This window comes from Zingiber officinale, chromosome 2A (assembly GCF_018446385.1).
Source record: "Zingiber officinale cultivar Zhangliang chromosome 2A, Zo_v1.1, whole genome shotgun sequence".
In the NCBI taxonomy this organism is placed as follows: Eukaryota; Viridiplantae; Streptophyta; class Magnoliopsida; order Zingiberales; family Zingiberaceae; genus Zingiber; species Zingiber officinale.
In genome coordinates, this window is record NC_055988.1 from 74,853,201 (window position 1) to 74,872,276 (window position 19,076).

Below are 19,076 nucleotides of genomic sequence, written 5' to 3' on the forward strand. Positions count from 1 at the left end.
ACTCCAACAATCTCCCCCTTTTTGATGTTTGGCAATATGTTTAAGTTAGGGAAAACAAATAGTAAATAGCAAATAAACGTGCTAAAAACAATGGACTTACGTTGCCAAGGCAACACACTTAGATTTACACCGTCGATTGGACTTACATTGCCAAGGCTACACATTTGGACTTATACTGCTGAAACAAAAATAATGCAACATGCATTGGAACCTATCCCAAGGGTCCCCCTACACCTATGTTCCCCATTGAGCTAGGAATTTTACCATAGGGCTATTTAAGAACCTATCACAAGGCTCCCCCTACACTTATGCTCCCGAGCTAGGATTTTCACCACTGCAAAGGTATTTTCAAGTTTTCCCAACTAAACCTTACTTCTCTCCCTTTGCCTAATATCAAAAAGATCCAACAATATCCCAATTGTTAGAAACTTGATCACCAAATTGACCCTAAACTTGTGTATTTATCCCCCATGGATCTCATACACATATACGAGCTGATCCGGTCATAATCAATGCTGAAATACAGTTTCAAACTGGTATCAGTCGACTGCAAGAAGTACCAGTCGACTACCCTTATCAAAATAAATCCACAGGACTATTCTGTGTTCGATACACACTGTTACTAGTCAACTGGTAACTGTACCATTCGACTAGCACCCTTTTCTAGCACTTTTCAACATTCTGAACTCAATTTCAAAAATGCATAGAAAATTCCACAGACATTCAAAAATCTCCAAATTTTATGGAGAGGTCTATTTTACCCATGCCTACTTAGGAAAAATACATTCAAAAATATATCTATCACCAATCCCAAGATTGATACAAAACCCAAAACTAGCTAAATGATTCAATTGAACCTTGACCTAAAGTCCTAGTTTTAGCTTCCTCTTGATGTATTTGCTCATACTAACCCACAATGCATCCCTAGCATTGGTTTATATGACATCTATACATCCAAAACTAATTATCATGTAATATGACCCCAATGTCATATTTCCAAGCATGAAACACATCTCAATTGCACCAAATCTCAAGGTTTGAAACTCAAGTCCATCTCCAAACCTCTTGGCACATTCCATGACCCAACCTAGGCTCCCAAGTAAAACCCACTTAAGGTCCATTGGCCATGGGTTCCAATTTGACTCTTTGAGCTCCCTAGAGCTCTTAACCTTAGTCACCTCCCTAGGTAACTCATCCACAATTGCTAGGCCATATCAGTGCACCTCCAGTGACACTTGGCCTACAAACCTAACCTTTTTAACCTTGGACACCTTGTCCTTGGTTAACTTCTTCTTACCATTAAATGACTTTCCCTTGCTATTTGTTGACTTCTCCTTGCTATAGTCATATGCAACCTTAGCATAAGATTTTTCCTTAGCATTAAAGACACTAGATCGGTATCCTAGACCCGATTTATCATTGTTGGGTTTTTGACTACCCAACACCATACCTAAACCCTTAGATCCAACATTGAATCTATCTAGGATTTTCTCCAAACGATCCAGCTTTGCCTTAAAAGCTTTATTTTCCCTTTCTAGGTTCCTAACCCTAGAGTCAGCATGTCCACCTTGGACATTCCTAGACCTACCCATTTTTCTAGGTATATGTCTCCTTTTTCTGGGATTAATTCATTGGGTCTCCTTAGGTCTACCGTTTCTAGAGTTATCATGCATGGGTTTCCTAGGATTATGATTGACATTTACCCTACTCCTATCATGATATTTGAAACCAAAATTATGCATGGGTAAATAATATCAATTATTTCTAGCATGCATGGGAGTGCAAGAATTTAAATTTGAATTACACTTCAAATTAGGGTATACCTCATCCTTGAAGCTCCCCCTCGACTCGAGCTCCTCTTCTTCTTCTCCCACTTCTTTAGATGTGCAAGCTTCTTGATCTCCCTCTTCTTAGGGCATTTGGTGTGGTAGTGGTCCTTCTCCCCACACGTGAAGCATCTAATGCAATTCTCCTCCTTTGAGCTTCTTCATTCCTACAACCCTTGTTAGTTTTTAAATTAACTTGAATGGGTTTAAGATTTACCTTCTTCTTACCCAATGGACACCTACTCTTGTAGTGCCCCTTCTCATTGCACCTGAAGCATATTATGTGGTCCTTTGACTTCACTTCGGTGGAGATGCTTGCAAGGTTGACTTCCAAGAGTTCCTCTTCACTTGTCTTGGAATCTTCTTCAATCCTTGAGGATGTTTCCTCATCCACACTTGTGGATGGTATTTCCTCATCCTTCTCCTCCTCCTCGGAAGTTGAGCGCTCGTCACCTTCCGGTTGCTCCTCCTCTACTTGAGCCACCTCATCCGGTTCTTCAGATTTCTCCTCTTCATGTGTAGGCATGAGTTCTTCTCCTAGAACCATCTTTACCTTATTCCACAACTCGTGGGCATTCTCATATTTACCTACATGACTCATAACATATTAATTAAAATTGATATTACCTTTGAATTTGCCTTTGATCATGTGATTTGCTCCTCCATCCAATGTCGTGATCGAAGCTTCTTCCCTTTCTTATCATTTGGGACTTCAAATAGCTCTTCCACCACCATTATTGTGTCCCAATCCATCTCGAAGAAGTTCTTCATCTTCACCATCCAAAAGGTGATGTCCTATAAGCTTCCTCCTTCATACTTCGGCGGATTTATCAAGTCGGTCATCTTTGCTTCCTCGACGGTTAGTCCGATGGAGAGCATCCTCGCTCTGATACCACTTATAGGAGATCGATGGTTGGCTAGAAGGGGAGTTGAATAGTCATGCCCCCAATTAATCGCTTCCTATGTATTTGTTAGTTGCGTAGTGGAAATCTAATACTAAATACAAATATGAAAGCTAAAGAGTAAAGACTAAAGACTAAGAAAGGAAATGCAAACCAATACACGTTGATACAATGTGGTTTGGAGATAGCTTGCTCTTACTCCACGTCTATCCGTAAGGTAGATGATCCCTCAATCCGTCGGTGGATTAGTCCCCAGAAACTCCGATTAGTTCAAACCTCCTTGTGGGTGGAAAAACCTCGCTACAAACTCACCAATGCCTCTTAAACACAAGAGAAACCTTGAGCATTGGTAGACTATTAATTAGACTTTAACCAAGTCCAATTTTGTCACTATAACTATTGGAGCAATCCCAATGGTCCGCGGGACCATGTGTTTTGGTGTTTGGGCAAAGGGTTTAAGTTAGGTTTACCCTCGTTATTTGATATGTGTACTTGAGTTGTGCAGGACTGCAAGTGACACATGTGACTCAAGTTGACGGCTTCGGGTCCGATGAAGGATGGCATTGAGGACAAGCCGCGGGCTTGAATCCATCTGAGGGATCGTGGACAAGGCAGCAAGGACAAGGGCCGAGGGAAGCGACTTCGAGGCATACGCGAAAGATGGCATTGGAGACAAGTCGCGGGCTTGGATGCATCCGAGGGACGAGAGCCAAAGGAAGTAGGCTTGAAGGCAAGAGGTCAAGGCTGCAAAGAAGAGTCAAGTGAGTCGTGAGGATCCGAGTGCGAGTGAAATGTACTCGGGATGGGAAACCCTAAGTTTAGGGTTGTACCAGTCGACTGGTACTAGGACCAGTCGACTGGTGGTGAGCACAGAAGCATTCTGTGCCCGAAATGGCTGGGATCAGTCGACTGGTCATGGGACCAGTCGACTGATAGATAGCCGTTGGAGTGTCGTTGGGCTGGCACCAGTCGACTGGTGCATGGACCAGTCGACTGGTAACGGGCAAATCAGGTTCTGATTTGTTCCAAGCTCTATAAGAAGGAGCTTGGTATGGCCGGCCAAGGCGACGAAATTAGACTTGGTTAAAGCCTAATTAGTAGTCACAAGAGCTCTCAAGTGCTTGTGTAATCCAAGAGGTCTTGGTGAGTTTGTGGTGAGGTTTCTCCACCCACAAGGAGCGACTTGAGATAGCCGGAGTTTGCCGGGGGCTAATCCGCCGACGGATAGGGATCGTCCACCTCAAGGACAAGCCGTGGAGTAGGATCCCTAATCTCCGAACCACGTTAAACGAACTTGTTAGCGGTTTGCTTGCTCCTTCTTATAGTGTTTAACTTTCTACTTGTTTGTATTAGTTTGTATTTCCGTTGCGCACTAACAAGTGTAGGGTGAAAGCGAGTATTTGGGGGTGCCGTCTATCCAACCCCCCTTCAAGCCGGCCACCGATCCTCCAAAAATTGGTATCAGAGCGAGGACGCACTTCATCGGACTAACCGCCGAGAAGAGCAACGCATAAGAAGATGGCCGGGTTGATTGTCCCTCCAAAGTTCGAAGGAGGAAGCCTTGGGGACATCACCTATTGGATGATGAAGATGGAGACCTTCTTCAACACGGATTGGGATATCATGATGATGATCAAGAAACCGTTCGAAGTCCCAAAAGACAAGAAAGGGAAGGAGCTCCGATCACGACATTGGACGGAGGAGCAAACCACACGGTCAAAGGCAAACGATAAGGTAATATCTATTTTGATTGATATTTTGCCTAATGACGTGATAAGCCGTGTAGGTAAATATGAGAATGCCCACGATTTGTGGAGCAAAATAAAGAAATTTCCATGGGAGGAATTTTTGCCTACACAAGAAGAAGAAGAAAAATCCGAAGAAAGTGACGAAGTGGTCCAAAAGGAGAAGAAGGACCAATCGGATGTGGAGCCCAAGGAGATGGGATTAGTAGCTCAAGAAGAGGAAGTAAATTTGGTCACATTTGAGGAAAAGGATGAAGAAAGGTCATCCACAAGTGTGGATGAGGAAGATATAGCATCTACATCCTCAATGGTTGAAGAAGAATCCAAGACAAGTGAAGAAGAAGAAGAAGAAATCTTGGAAGAAGTCAACCTAGTGAGCACCTCCACCGAAGCAAAGTCAAAAGATCACATCATTTGTTTCGGGTGCAATGAGAAGGGACACTATAAGAGTAGATGTCCTATGGGTAAGAAAGAGGTAGCTTCTAAACTCAATTCAATTCATTTTGAATCTAATTTGAGTTGTAGGAAGAAGAAGGAGAAAAAGCACATAGTGTGCTTCACGTGTGGTGAGCGGGGTCATTATCACACCAAATGCCCAAAGAAGAAAGAGATCAAAAAGTTGGCACATTTGAAGAAGGAGGAGAAGAAGTGGAGGAAGAATGGAGGCTCATGTCAAGGGGGAGCTCCAAAGGTAAAGGGTAAGGTAAACCCAAATTTAAATTTGAAATCAAATTTAAACTCCTCCATGCATGCTAGGAAAAATAATGTTAATCATTATATGCCCATGCAAAATTTTGGTTTTAGATATCATGATAGGAGTAGGGTAAATGTGGATCATAACCCTAGGAAATCTATGCATGATAAATTTAGAAATGGTAGACCTAAGGAGACCCAAGGCATTAATCCCAAGAAGGGGAGACATGCCTAGAAAGGGTAGGTCTAGGAATGTCCAAGGTGGACATGTTGACTCTAGGGTTAGGAACCTAGAAAGGGAGAATCAAGCTTTGAAGGCAAAGCTTGATGGTTTAGAGAAATTCCTTAAGAGATTCACTATTGGATCTAAGGGATTAAGTATGGTGTTGGGTAGCCAAAGACCCAACAATGATAGATCGGGCTTGGGATACCGATCTAGTCCCTCCAAGGTCAAAAGGAGACCATGTGCTAAGGTGGCACATGATAAGGGCAAGGGAGAGTCATCCAAGGCCAATAAGAAGAAATATGCTAGGGTTGCATATGATTATGGCAAGGATGATGTGTCCAAGGTCAAGAAGATAAGGAGATCTTCTAAGGGACATCATTGTGGTTTGGTCACAATAGATGAGTCACCTAGGGAGGTGACTAAGGTAAAGAGCTCTAGGGGGAGCTCCAAGAGTCAATTTGAGACCCATGGCCAATGGATCTCAGGTGGGTTCTACTTGGGGGTCTAGAGGAGCTATGGAGTGTGCCAAGTGGTTTAGAGATGGACTTGAGTCTCAAACCTAGGAATTTGGCACACATGGTTTGTGTTTCATGCAAGAAATATGACATTTGGGGTTATATAGCATGATAATTGGTTTTGGATGTATAGATGTCATATAAACTAATGCTAGGGATGCATTGTGGGTTGGTATGGGCAAATACATCAAAAGGAAGCCAAAACTAGGACTTTAGGTCAAGGTTCAATTGAACCATTTAGCTAGTTTTGGATTTTGTGTCAATCTTGGGATTGGTGATAGATACATTTTGTAATGTATTTTTCCCAAGTAGACACTGGTACAATAGACTTCTCCACAAAATTTGGGAATTTTTGGAGGTCTAGGGAATTACTGGTGCATTTCTGAAGTTGGCCTGAAAAGGTTGATTTTTTCAGAAAAATGGTACCAGTCGACTGGTGCAGATACCAGTCGACTGGTAACAGTATTTTTCGACCACAGAATGTTTCTGTAAGGTTCTGTCGAAGGGGGGCAGTCGACTGGCACTTGGGGCAGTCGACTAATACCAGTCTGAAACTGTTTTCAGCATTGGTTTGTGACCATGTCAACTCGCTTAGATGTATGGGATCCAAGGGGGATTAATACATGAGTTTAGGGTCAGTTTGGATGATAAGTTTTCAACAATTGGGATATTGTTGGAGAACTTTTTGGATGTTAGGCAAAGGGGGAGAATTAAGGTTTAAATTGGGAAAACCTTAAGTGCCTTTGCGTAGGGGGAGCCTTGGGATAGGTTCTTAAAAAGCCCGTGGCAAAATCCTAGCTCAATGGGGAGCGTAGGTATAGGGGGAGCCTTATGATAAGTTCCAATACATGTTTACATTTTGTTTCGGCGGTTGCCAAGTGTGTAGCCTTGGCAACGTAAGTCCATTCGGCAGTTGCCAAGTGTGTAGCCTTGGCAATGTAAGTCCATTCGGCGGAGTAAGTCCAAGTGTGTAGCCTTGGCATCGTAAGTCCATTTTTTTTAGCATGTTTATTTGCTATATGTTTTCCCTAACTTAAACGTATTGCCAAACACCAAAAAGGGGGAGATTGTTGGAGCAATCCCAATGGTCCGCGGGACCATGTGTTTTGGTGTTTGGGCAAAGGGTTTAAGTTAGGTTTACCCTCGTTATTTGATATGTGTACTTGAGTTGTGCAGGACTGCAGGTGACACATGTGACTCAGGTTGACGGCTTCGGGTCCGATGAAGGATGGCATTGAGGACAAGCCACGGGCTTGAATGCATCTGAGGGATCGTGGACAAGGCAGCAAGGACAAGGGCCGAGGGAAGCGACTTCGAGGCATACGCGAAGGATGGCATTGGGGACAAGCCGCAGGCTTGGATGCATCCGAGGGACGAGAGCCAAAGGAAGTAGGCTTGAAGGCAAGAGGTCAAGGCTGCAAAGAAGAGTCAAGTGAGTCGTGAGGATCCGAGTGCGAGTGAAATATACTCGGGATGGGAAACCCTAAGTTTAGGGTTGTACCAGTCGACTGGTACTGGGACCAGTCGACTGGTGGTGAGCACAGAAGCTCTATGTGCCCAAAACGGCTGGGACCAGTCGTTGGGCTGGCACCAGTCGACTGGTAACGGGCAAATCAGGTTCTGATTTGTTCCAAGCTCTATAAGAAGGAGCTTGGTATGGCCGGCCAAGGCGATGAAATTAGACTTGGTTAAAGCCTAATTAGTAGTCACAAGAGCTCTCAAGTGCTTGTGTAATCCAAGAGGTCTTGGTGAGTTTGTGGTGAGGTTTCTCCACCCACAAGGAGCGACTTGAGATAGCCGGAGTTTGCCGGGGGCTAATCCACCGACGGATAGGGATCGTCCACCTCAAGGACAAGCCATGGAGTAGGAGCCCTAATCTCCGAACCACGTTAAACGAACATGTTAGCGGTTTGCTTGCTCCTTCTTATAGTGTTTAGCTTTCTACTTGTTTGTATTAGTTTGTATTTCCGTTGCGCACTAACAAGTGTAGGGTGAAAGCGAGTATTTGGGGGTGCCGTCTATCCAACCCCCCTTCAAGCCTGCCACCGATCCTCCAACATAACCAAGCTCCCAAGCCTTGGTTATATAGGCCATGGGTTAGAAAACTCCGCCTACCAGTTGACTATCAAAACTATAAAATACTATCACAAAATAATAATAAATAATAAGGTTTAATGGATGAATAACCTTACTAAAATTTTTAAGAATTTCTATAAATTTTTTGAGAATTTTTCGGAGCTCGTATGGCGTATTTTGAAGGGATGAATTTATAGGCTCGGGAAAACCCTATTTGGAATAGCAATTTAATGAGAGTTGATTTAGGAGTGTACTTAGGGTTTGATTAAGCAAAACCTAAGTATTTATACATCGCTATAGTAACCTAACCTATTAATTCTCCTCCCGATTATTTTCCTTGCTCCCGACGTTGCCTCCCTGTTCTCACTGCGATCGTGTCGACGCGACGAGATCGAGCTCGCCGGTGTCGGTCACCCCACACCGGCTGAGCCTCCCATCCTCATCACCGACCACCGCCCTCACCTTCCCTTTGTAGCTTCGTTGATCTGATTTGAGCGCCAACCCACCACCGGTCGAGCTACCCTTCACCTCTACCGATCGCCTAGGTCCGTCCAGCGATTGCACTTCTCCCCAAGTCGCCGCCCCATGAGGGTAGATCTTTGGCCAAAAGGATGGGGGAAGTCGAGCCCTATGGTCGTGCCCTAGCCCTAGATCCACCACCGTTGTCCCTTCAGTCGCGCCCTAGTCTTGGACCCACCACCGCAGGCAACTCCTCCCTATTTCGTCCATCCACACTTGTAGACGAAACCTCACCGTGAGAAGATCACTGACCTCTTTTCCTCATTGTTGTCGCTGTTTTGTACTGTCGCCAGGGATCCACCGTCGATACTCCACTCGGAGAGGGAGTGGCTAGATAAGGTAATTGTTGATTTTGATTTCTAAGGCTATGTAAACCTAATTGTTTCAGTTTGTGGAATAGGTGGGTAGATTCATTTTCATGGTTGATTGAAACATCAGGTTAAATGACTTGTGTGATTAAATGAGTTTATATGTTCATAAGATTGATTAATTAGTTAATGATGGGAAGATGTGTTTAGTATCATATTTCCATTTCTGCATTGGATTTGTTAGTTGAAATGAGATTGTGATTAATTGAATCATTAAATTGAGGATGAGATTAATATCTCCTATATGGGCGAAGCATGTAATTGAGAGAGAGTCAACATATGGATCAATTAATGAATGTATTAGGGTTGTTATAAATAAAACCCTAACATGATTAAAGGGAATAGACATCTATTGGGATTTAGGATTTAGTTTGGCTAGTTGATACATGATGTAAGTAGCTAAACTATACTATTAGTTACAGGACTCTGATTCGAGATGGGCACTTCGACGTGAGAATTGTTTTAGCTTGATCTACAATAAAGGCGGGTACCTTTGACTTATCTCCTTTTGATATTGTCATTATGATATGCAAGTATGTTATAGCTAGTAGTAATTGTTATGTTTATAGCTGCCTTCGTATGTCACTACTTAATACTTGTGGTATGCTTTTATTTTTATCTGTTATGCATTTAGGTATATATCATCTTGATTCTTTTCATGTGTAATTATATTCATAGAAATAGTGACATACGATGCATTACTGGGTACAAGACTAGCTACTAGTTATACCTGTCATGTGTACCTAGACATTATGATACCTAGTTTATTATGACTTCATTGTTCTTTTTGGTACATATTAGATGGAGGCGCATATTGTCAGGTGTTACATGCTTTAGTGTCATGCACCATCTTGCATGATTGCATACTGAGCGATTGTCGGCTCCTTTGTAGTTGAGCACATCGCCAGTTACATGATCTTCACACACAACCACTCATGGGTTAGTGGTATATCAGGCAGGGTGTGTGCAGTTGCTCTGTCAGGGCTCTGCTCGGCCACTCATGGGTAGTGGTGACGTAGTGTGGTAGCGGATAGGGATCCCTCCTCTTGCTTATGACATAGGGAGATGAGAGCTTCGGCTCCCCCATTTAGTTGGGATAGGAGGATAGGTATACTCCGAAAGCATCCTGTCCACTCGGTCACTCAGAAGTAGTGATGGCAAAGTGCATAGTTGTCATAGCCCTACCCACTTGACCTCATCATCGCGATGACGGTGGTTGACTGATGTCAGGGGTGATCAAGTCATTTACACCATATGCATGTATTACATTTATTTGTGTGTGATTGCTGCATTTTGGATGCTGTATTTTGGTGGCTACATATAATTGACATGCATACATGAGACATTATGTATTTGGCCTGACGATCCTACATCTATTTGTATGGTTCACACCCTTATGTCAGGATAGGAGGCCCTGGTGACTATAGTTCTTCCGTTGTTCAGTTTGCTTTACCTATTATTGTTTAGGAGACTATTCTGCATGATTATTACTGATAGTTATATTACTATTCATGTCTGCTCGATACTCGTTGAGTTCATTAAACTCACTTTGTTGATTTATTCCTATTTTAGGTTGAAGCTATCAGGAGGTCCCACTTGCTAGTCTCCTCTCCATGTCACGACGGTTTCTATTTTTGGTCTTTTGTTTCCTTGCTATGTGACTTATAACTGGTGATGTGTAGTTCTTACACTCGTAGATTTTTTTTTATATTGAGGTTGGGTATGCTACCATCGTTTTCCGCTGCGAAGATTTTCTAGGTGGGTTGGTTTTTCCTTGTTGTAGTGGAGTAGGTATTAAATATATTCCAGATGTGTTGGCTATCTTTATTAAACTACATGGAATGTTTTATTTACTTTATGATATATGTTCCGGCCATGTTGGCTGAGGATTGTGAGGCCCTGAGGGCTATATATTTCTGGATTCATATTATCACCGGTACAGGGGAGATGCTGCTGGATTTTTGTCGGTTGGGGCTGATAACCATGATTTTGCTACATTAGTTTGATTCATGTTGCATATTTTTTAATGATTTTTTCATAGCTTAATCTCATATTTACTTTACATTTCACAATTTGCATTTGATCTTAGACTTAATTGCAAATTGGCTTATAGTCATGGTATTTGATGCTAATATTTGATTATTATTTTGTAGGCATTAAAAGGGTCATGGACCCGATCAAATCAGACCACGTTTATGATCCAATCTAGGGCAAAACGAGGCGATCAAGCTCCAGAACAATTATAGCCGTCCATTGAAGATCGGATAGATATGAGTTATTTGTCAAGGATCTGGTCCATCTAAGCTAAGAGGAAGCACATCTCAGCCATTGATGAATATCCATAGCTTTCTATTCCGATCTGAGATGTCTCCACCATTGATCAAGATCAGAGCATTCTTAGTCGTCCAATCAGTTTTGAGAAGGATTTAAAAGCCTTGAGAAGCTACAGTGCCTTTTTGCGCTCGGTGTTTCCTCGCGACACCGCCACTGTTCATTCTTCTTCTTCATCCCCGTTGTAGCTTCCCATTCCACTTCCAGATCTGAGTTTCAACTCTCTTCATCTTTGGCAAGCTGAGGTCAAACCGGCGACAAGCAATCGAAGCGCAGAGCCGCGATTTGAGGGCGTTCCCTGTTCGTGATCCTGTTGTCCGTGAGCTTTATCCAAGCCAAATTTGAGGGTGTTCCCCGTTCTGAGCTTCTGCCATTCTCTCTGGGGTATTTGAGGGTGTTCCCCGATTCTCCAGAGTCCAATCCATCTTCATTTTCACTTTACGTTCCAAGAGCACAAGAGTGCTCTGTTCTTCATCGGCTGGAGAATTCAGATGATTCTGAGCTCGAGAGGCGTTCCCAGCAGCTTTGGACATCTTCTGAGGGCGCTAGGGATTCAGTGGTTGCTGTTGTTTGCTTGAGAGGCATTCCCAGAAGCAAACTCAGTGACACAGCAGAGATGAAGGAGGTTGAGTTCGGGTTTGGTTGTGTAATGCTTTAGGTTTTTGTTTTCTTTACTTTGTCTTTGAATTGTTCTTGAACTTGCTCAGTTCTGATGAATTGATAGTTAGATTGCAATTTCATTTCTACTTGGAATTTCTTGTTTCAGTTTCTATAAGATAGAGTTAGTTTTAATTCATGAATTTAGAAAACCCTTGTTTGATTCATTGGATTTTGGTGTGACTGTCAATGTGCTTGATTGTGGAGTTGATTGTTATTAGGAATTAGATATTGTTTCGGTTTCTACAATTCAGTTTGAGCTTTTAATTTAGTTATTATTGTTATTGTGAGTTGAAGATGTGGGAATCGATTGATTGAATTTAATGATACACTATAATCTGAATTTAATTGTTGATAATTTGAATGAAATGAAGTGGTTCATGTTTAGATAAGATTTCCCTTTCTTTGATTCCATTTTTAATTGTTCTAGTAAATTTTTGAGAATTAGTTGTGTTCAAGTTGAAATGAGAATTGAAAGGAAATGAATAATAGACCTTGTTGATGTAATAATTCGATTTGAATCAATTCTAGAATTAACACACATTAATTAGTTATCCTTGGAAAAAAATATGTCTTGGGACTTGTTACTACAACACTTGTCTTAATTTTAATGAGTTTCAATTTTAATTAATTTGATGTGCCACGTGACATGCAAAAAGGCCGACACCAAATTTTGGCATCATTGCCGGGGAACATAACTAGTAGTGTGTGTGTATTTTAGATTGTGCATTGATTGATCTTATTTTCTTGATTTGATTGCTTATCTTTTGTGTTTTCATGTTGGCTAATTTCTAAATTGTTAAGTTCTTAATGTTCACATATTCATGTGTTTGAAATTTTATGCTCTTGAATCTTCTAATATTGATTGTTAGTGTTGTATTGAAAGAACAAGAGATTTCTTTAGCATGGATCCATATTTTCAAAATTTTGGAGGTGGAATAGAAAATCAGTATTTTCAACCTGAGTATCAATTTTACCCAACAATGGATCAACAAAATATGTATGAGTCATTTTCAAATGCTTATAATGATAATTTGGTGGATCATTCATGTTTCAGGTATGAAAGTGCACAAGGAAAATTTATTGAGTCATATCCAGCTTACCAGAATTCATATGGGTTTCAAGAGGTTTCAACATTTTTTATGCCACATCCTTATCAACAGAATGATCTTCAAATTGATGAGTCAACATGGAAATTAAAGGAGATTATGCAGCAAATGAGAGAGCGTCAAGAGCATCAATTCTCAAGGATATAGAATATACAGAATCAATTGGATTAAATTGCATCATCCATCAACCAGTTACAAACACAAAGCGTCAGTGAGGAGGTGGATTGTGGAGCTTTTGTCAGGCTTGACACTGCATCTACTACTTCACTAGATTCTTTAAGTACTTTTTATTGTTGTGATGATGTAGTTGAACATACTTTTGATTCTACTGATATTGTTGCTTTAGATGTTGGAAATGATGCAGGTATTGATGTTGAAGATAATTTAAGTGTAGGGGAATGCTTATTGGAAGCATTACCTCAAGAATCACATGGATTTGTTGATGATGATGAAGAGAGTGTAGGGACTTGTGCTATGGAGCCAAGTACCCAAGAATCACTACCTTTGGTTGTACATTCTCCTGAACCAGAACTTGAGCCATTACTTGATGAGAAAGAGGTAATAAACACCACTCTAGGTACCTTTCAACATGATAAGGTTAGTATTTTTTGTGATTTTCCAGGAAACTTCTTTAAGGTACCTATTTTTGACTTTATAGCATGTGATATTCATTTTTATCCATTTGGTTTAGACACTAATTGCATTTCATTTTCTCCTAATCATGAGAGTGCACAAGAGGTGTTTTTCTTTGATCTTGCAGGTAGCCATAGGATTTTGAAATGGTTACTTGATCTGAACCGCCTCCGTCCTCCAGAAAGAATTTGCAATGGAAAAATGAAGAATAAAAATGATTTGTCTATATCCATGATTACTCCACTTCAGGGGTGGCTTCTTCTTTTAAATCTTCTTCAACCCCGAGAATTAAAGGGGAGTTGGTTCCAATTTCGCTTTCTTTTGCATTTCAATTCATGCTTTATGTTTAGTCTTCACTTTAATAAATCTTGTGAATACAAATGTTGATTTTCTTATTGCATTTAGTTATGTTTACAGTTGGTAGTTTTCTTATTGCATTTGATTTTGAGTGTGAATAAGAAAATGGCACCCCTAGTAATTTTTCTATAACATGTTAGAAGTAGAGATTGTGAGCTAGATTTAAGAATCTATTTTTGGGGCTTAATGTCAATAATGGACTTTTGATTTTCTCAAGGTTTCTACTTAATGATGGATACTTGATTGATGAATTGGATTGATACTTTTTCATGCCTAGTGAGTTTAAGCCTTAATTGAGTGATGCACTTGTGTCATTGCACTCTAGAACTTGCTTTGATTCTTTCAAAACCACAATCTAATATATTAAATCATGTTTATGAAGGTTAATCTATTTGTTTCTTTCTTCCAACACAATTTCTTGCTATATTTCTTGTTAATCATCATATCATTTTATCTTCTCTCATTTAATATCTTGGATGAGGATATTTTGAATGCTATATGATGAATGACTTGGCCAAGATGAATAAAAGTTGAAGTGTGGGGGAAGATTTTGCACGATTTGGAAATTTTCATGAAGCTTGGTACATTGTCCTTGTGTTGAGTTGCTTAGTGGAATTTTAGAGCTAAAAGTATTGATGCACTTTGAGCACTTTGATTTTTACTTGCTCAGGATGGAGTGTTGAATTTTGTATCAAGATTTGATGTCAAGCAGAGAAGATTTCTGAAGACAAATAAACGGTTCTTGGATGAACATTGGAAGTCTGAAAAGGGAAATGAAAGAGTTGTATCATGAGCAATTTAACATAATTAAGGTGCTACTGGAATTGATTCAATGAGTAATGAACTCTAATCTTCAGCAATTGCAATTGCAGTTGCAATTGCAAGAACGAAGAGTGAATTGTTGAGATCCTGTTTGTGATTGTTCATGATGCTAAAGATGCATCAACTCGGCATTGATAGTTGTTAAATTTCGTGAGGAATTGTTTGAAGACCTTGTATTGTTAATTAATGGCAGACAGTGATAATTTTCCAAATTTGGAAATGCAGGAATTCCTTAAACTTCATTGAATTTGATTTCTGCAACTTTGAAACCTGAAGTAGCTGAATTCCTTCAATATTAATTGACTTTGATTTCTGAATTTGCTGTTATAGCTGTGGATTTGTGATGTAAGGTTCGGATCAATAGAAATTTTTAGCTTTCCATTTCTTCACAAAATGCTGTGAATAGAATTTTGAAAGCATCACAAGGCTTAATTTGAAATTGTGAACTGTTTGAGCAAGTTGAATGCATCTGCTGGTAATATGATCTAATGGATAAAAATTCGAAATTTGATTAATAAGAACCTTTACACTCATGAAGTACTTGAAGATAGAATCATTTAATCTGAAAAGAAAGAAGGGAAGGATAGTACTTGATACTCAAACAGTGTGCTGGCTGAAAACTGAATGAAGCATTTCTGCATTTTAAAAAATGAGTTGTAGCAAGCTTAAGTTGCTTAAATTCAGAAATCTATGGAGGATGATTTGATGAGGATCTTAAGAGGCCAAATGTAAAGAAATAGGAATTTTTGAAGGCTAGATGATGATGAGTTGATACAAATTTAGAAACTATACAGAAATCAGAAAATCTGCATTTGCTGTGACAACTAGAATTAAAAGCTATTTGTTCATTGGAAATCTGGGAGCTAGCTGTTTGTAGAGTGTTGATAAAAGAAGACCTTGCATCTCCATAGTTTAGCTAAATTTTAGAGTGAGAATTTGATACAGAATAGTGATAAAAGCTGGAAACTGGAAGTTAGAACTTAAGATCTGAATTTGTCCATTTGGCAGTTGAGTTAGAATTCTGAATCTGCAGTCATTGAAGGTATATTTCGAGATGAATTTGGTTAGGTCTTGTTGTGGATTAAATGTAGAAGGAAAGCTACAGAAATAGAGGATGTAAAAATAATGGAAAAGGAGCTGAAATTTATCAACACAGGAAGTTGATTCTAATTTCAAGAAGATAGATTTGGGTTAAGTTTCTTTGCTATTTCTGATTTTAAATTAATGGAACTCAAAGTCTTTCGAGTAAATACCAAACGTACCATCTTATTAAGATCAACTTTCTGGAAAATTTTGCAGAAATCACTCTATATCAAAATCTGGATACTAAGTTCAGGTTTAATTTGTAGTTGCAGAAAATTGCAAAAAATTCTTGAGTTAGTTGAGCATTTGTTGAGTTTCATTACTCGAGACGAGCAAAGTTCTAAGTGTGGGGGAGGTAAGGTATGATCCAAATTGTCTCATTGATTGAATGTACAATTAGTGAACAAGAAGGTTGATGAAATACTAAAATGTTGAAGTCAATTCCAGAATGTAGAATTTTGTATCAGAGTGTGTTTAAATTCAGAGGGAAAAGTAGTGAAGATCTTGCATTATTTGAAACAAATGGTGTTGTATTTTCCTTCCATGATGTTGCGAACTAATTTGACAGAATTTTGTTGAATCAAGAGCTGAAATTGGAATTGCAGAGCTGAAATTCAGGGTTATTTTGCAATTGATCAGTGATGTAAGGTGAAACAAATGGTCAAAATTTAGAAGGAAAAGTCTTAGAGTTCAAGGATTAGTAGGATCATTAGTTATAACTTGAAAGAAACAATTAAAAGGGAAGTGTATAGTGAATTTTGCAGCTAAAACAAGAAGGAGATAAATGCAATGAAGGTTAAGTTCTACTAATGCAGATTTTGTGTCAAATTTTGGGAAGGCTAAGAATTGAATTGAGGAATCATTGGATATGCAATTGTAGGAGAGTAGGAATAAGAGAGAGAAGGAAGTATGGCCAAGTATTCATTTATATAGCATTCTTTGTATCCATGTCTTCCACTAAAGCTAAATCTTTCTTTCTTATCTTTTCTTTGAGCTAATTCTTCCTTTTCTTATCTTTTCTTGCAACTAATGCTTTGATGTGCACTTAATTCATATCTCCTATTTCTTCATGATTAACCTTCATATTGTGATTTATATCCATGATCATGGTAGAGAGTAGAAGATAAGCAAGCATATAGTAGTGCAAGAAGCACAAGTAGCATGAGTGCCCTCCATTTTTGTGATTACATGTGAAATAGGATGAGGGCCACAAAAACTCTATCTTGTGAGCTTTTTAGTGTGAAATCAATTTCAATTTACTCATGATAGATGGAAATTATTATGTTGTTAACCAAGAGTAAAGTTTGAAGTCCATGAATGCTTGAGATTTTGGAATGTGATAATCTTACATGGTTTACTTTCTTTATTTTCTAATTATGTTTAGGAATTTGTTTAGGGGGTGTCATTTAAGTAGGATTTTTAGTTTTTCTTTACTTGCACGGGACGTCCAAGACTAAGTGTGGGGGATTTGATAACCATGATTTTGCTACATTAGTTTGATTCATAATGCATATTTTTTTAATGATCTTTTCATAGCTTAATCTCATATTTACTTTACATTTCACAATTTGCATTTGATCTTAGACTTAATTACAAATTGACTTATAATTATGGTATTTGATGCTAATATTTGATTATTATTTTGTAGGCATTAAAAGGGTCATAGACCCGATCAAATAAGACCATATTTATGATGAAATCTAGGGCGAAACAAGGCGATCAAGCTCCAGAACAATTGTAGCCATCCATTGAAGATCGGATAGATCTGAGCCATCCGTCAAGGATCTAGTCCATCCAAGCCAAGAGGAAGCACATCTCAGCCGTTGATGAATATCTAGAGCTTTCTATTCTGATCTGAGATGTCTCCACCATTGATCAAGATCAGAGCATTCTTAGCCGTCTGATCAGTTTTGAGAAGGATTTAAAAGCCTCGAGAAGCTACAGTGCCCTTTGGAGCTCGACATTTCCTCGCAACACCGCCACTGTTCATTCTTCTTCTTCGTCCCTGCTGCAGCTTCCCATTCCACTTCCAGATCTGAGTTTCAACTCTCTTCATCTTCGGCGAGCTGAGGTCAAACCGGCGACCAGCAATCGAAGCGCAAAGCTACAATTTGAGGGTGTTCCTCGTTCGCGATCCTGCTGTCCGTGAGCTTCATCCAAGCCAGATTTGAGGATGCTCCCCATTCTGAGCTTTTGCCATTCTCTCTCGGATATTTGAGGGCGTTCCCCGATTCTCCAGAGTCCAATCCATCTTCATTTTCACCTTGCGTTTCAGGAGCAACAAGAGTGCTCTATTCTTCGTCGGCTGGAGAATTCAGATGATTCCGACCTCGAGAGGTGTTCCCAACAGCTTTGGACATCTTCTGAGTGCGCTAGGGATTCAGTGGTTGCTGTTGTTTGCTCGAGAGGCGCTCCTAGAAGAAAACTCAGTGACACAACAGAGATGAAGGAGTTTGAGTTTGGGTTTGGTTGTGGAATGCTTTAGGTTTTTGTTTTCTTTACTTTGTCTTTGAATTGTTCTTGAACTTGCTCATATCTGATGAATTGATAGTTAGCTAGATTGCAATTTCTTTTCTACTTGGAATTTCTTGTTTCGGTTTCTATAAGATAGAGTTAGTTTCAATTCATGAATTTAGAAAACCCTTGTTTGATTCATTGGATTTTGTTGTGACTGTTAATGTGCTTGATTATGGAGTTGATTGTGATTAGGAATTGGATATTGTTTCGGTTTCTACAATTGAGTTTGAGCTTTTAATTTAGTTATTACTGTTATTGTGAGTTGAAGATGTGGGAATCGATTGATTGAATTTAATAATATATTAGAATCTAAATTTAATTGTTGATAATTTGAATGAAATGAAGTGGTTCATGTTTAGATAAGATTTCCCTTTCTTTAATTCCTTTTTTAATTGTTCTAGTAAATTTTTGAGAATTAGATGTGTTCAAGTTGAAATGAGAATTGAAAGGAAATGAATAATAGGCCTTGTTGATGTAATAATTCGATTTGAATTAATTCTAGAATTAACACACATTAATTAGTTATCCTTGGGAAAAAAATATGACTTGGGACTCGTTACTATAACACTTGTCTTAATTTTAATGAGTTTCAATTTTAATTAATTTGATGTGTCATGTGACATGCAAAAAGGTCGACACCAAATTTTGGCGCTGTTGCCGGGGATGCTGCTGGATTTTCGCCGGCTGGGACCCCCTG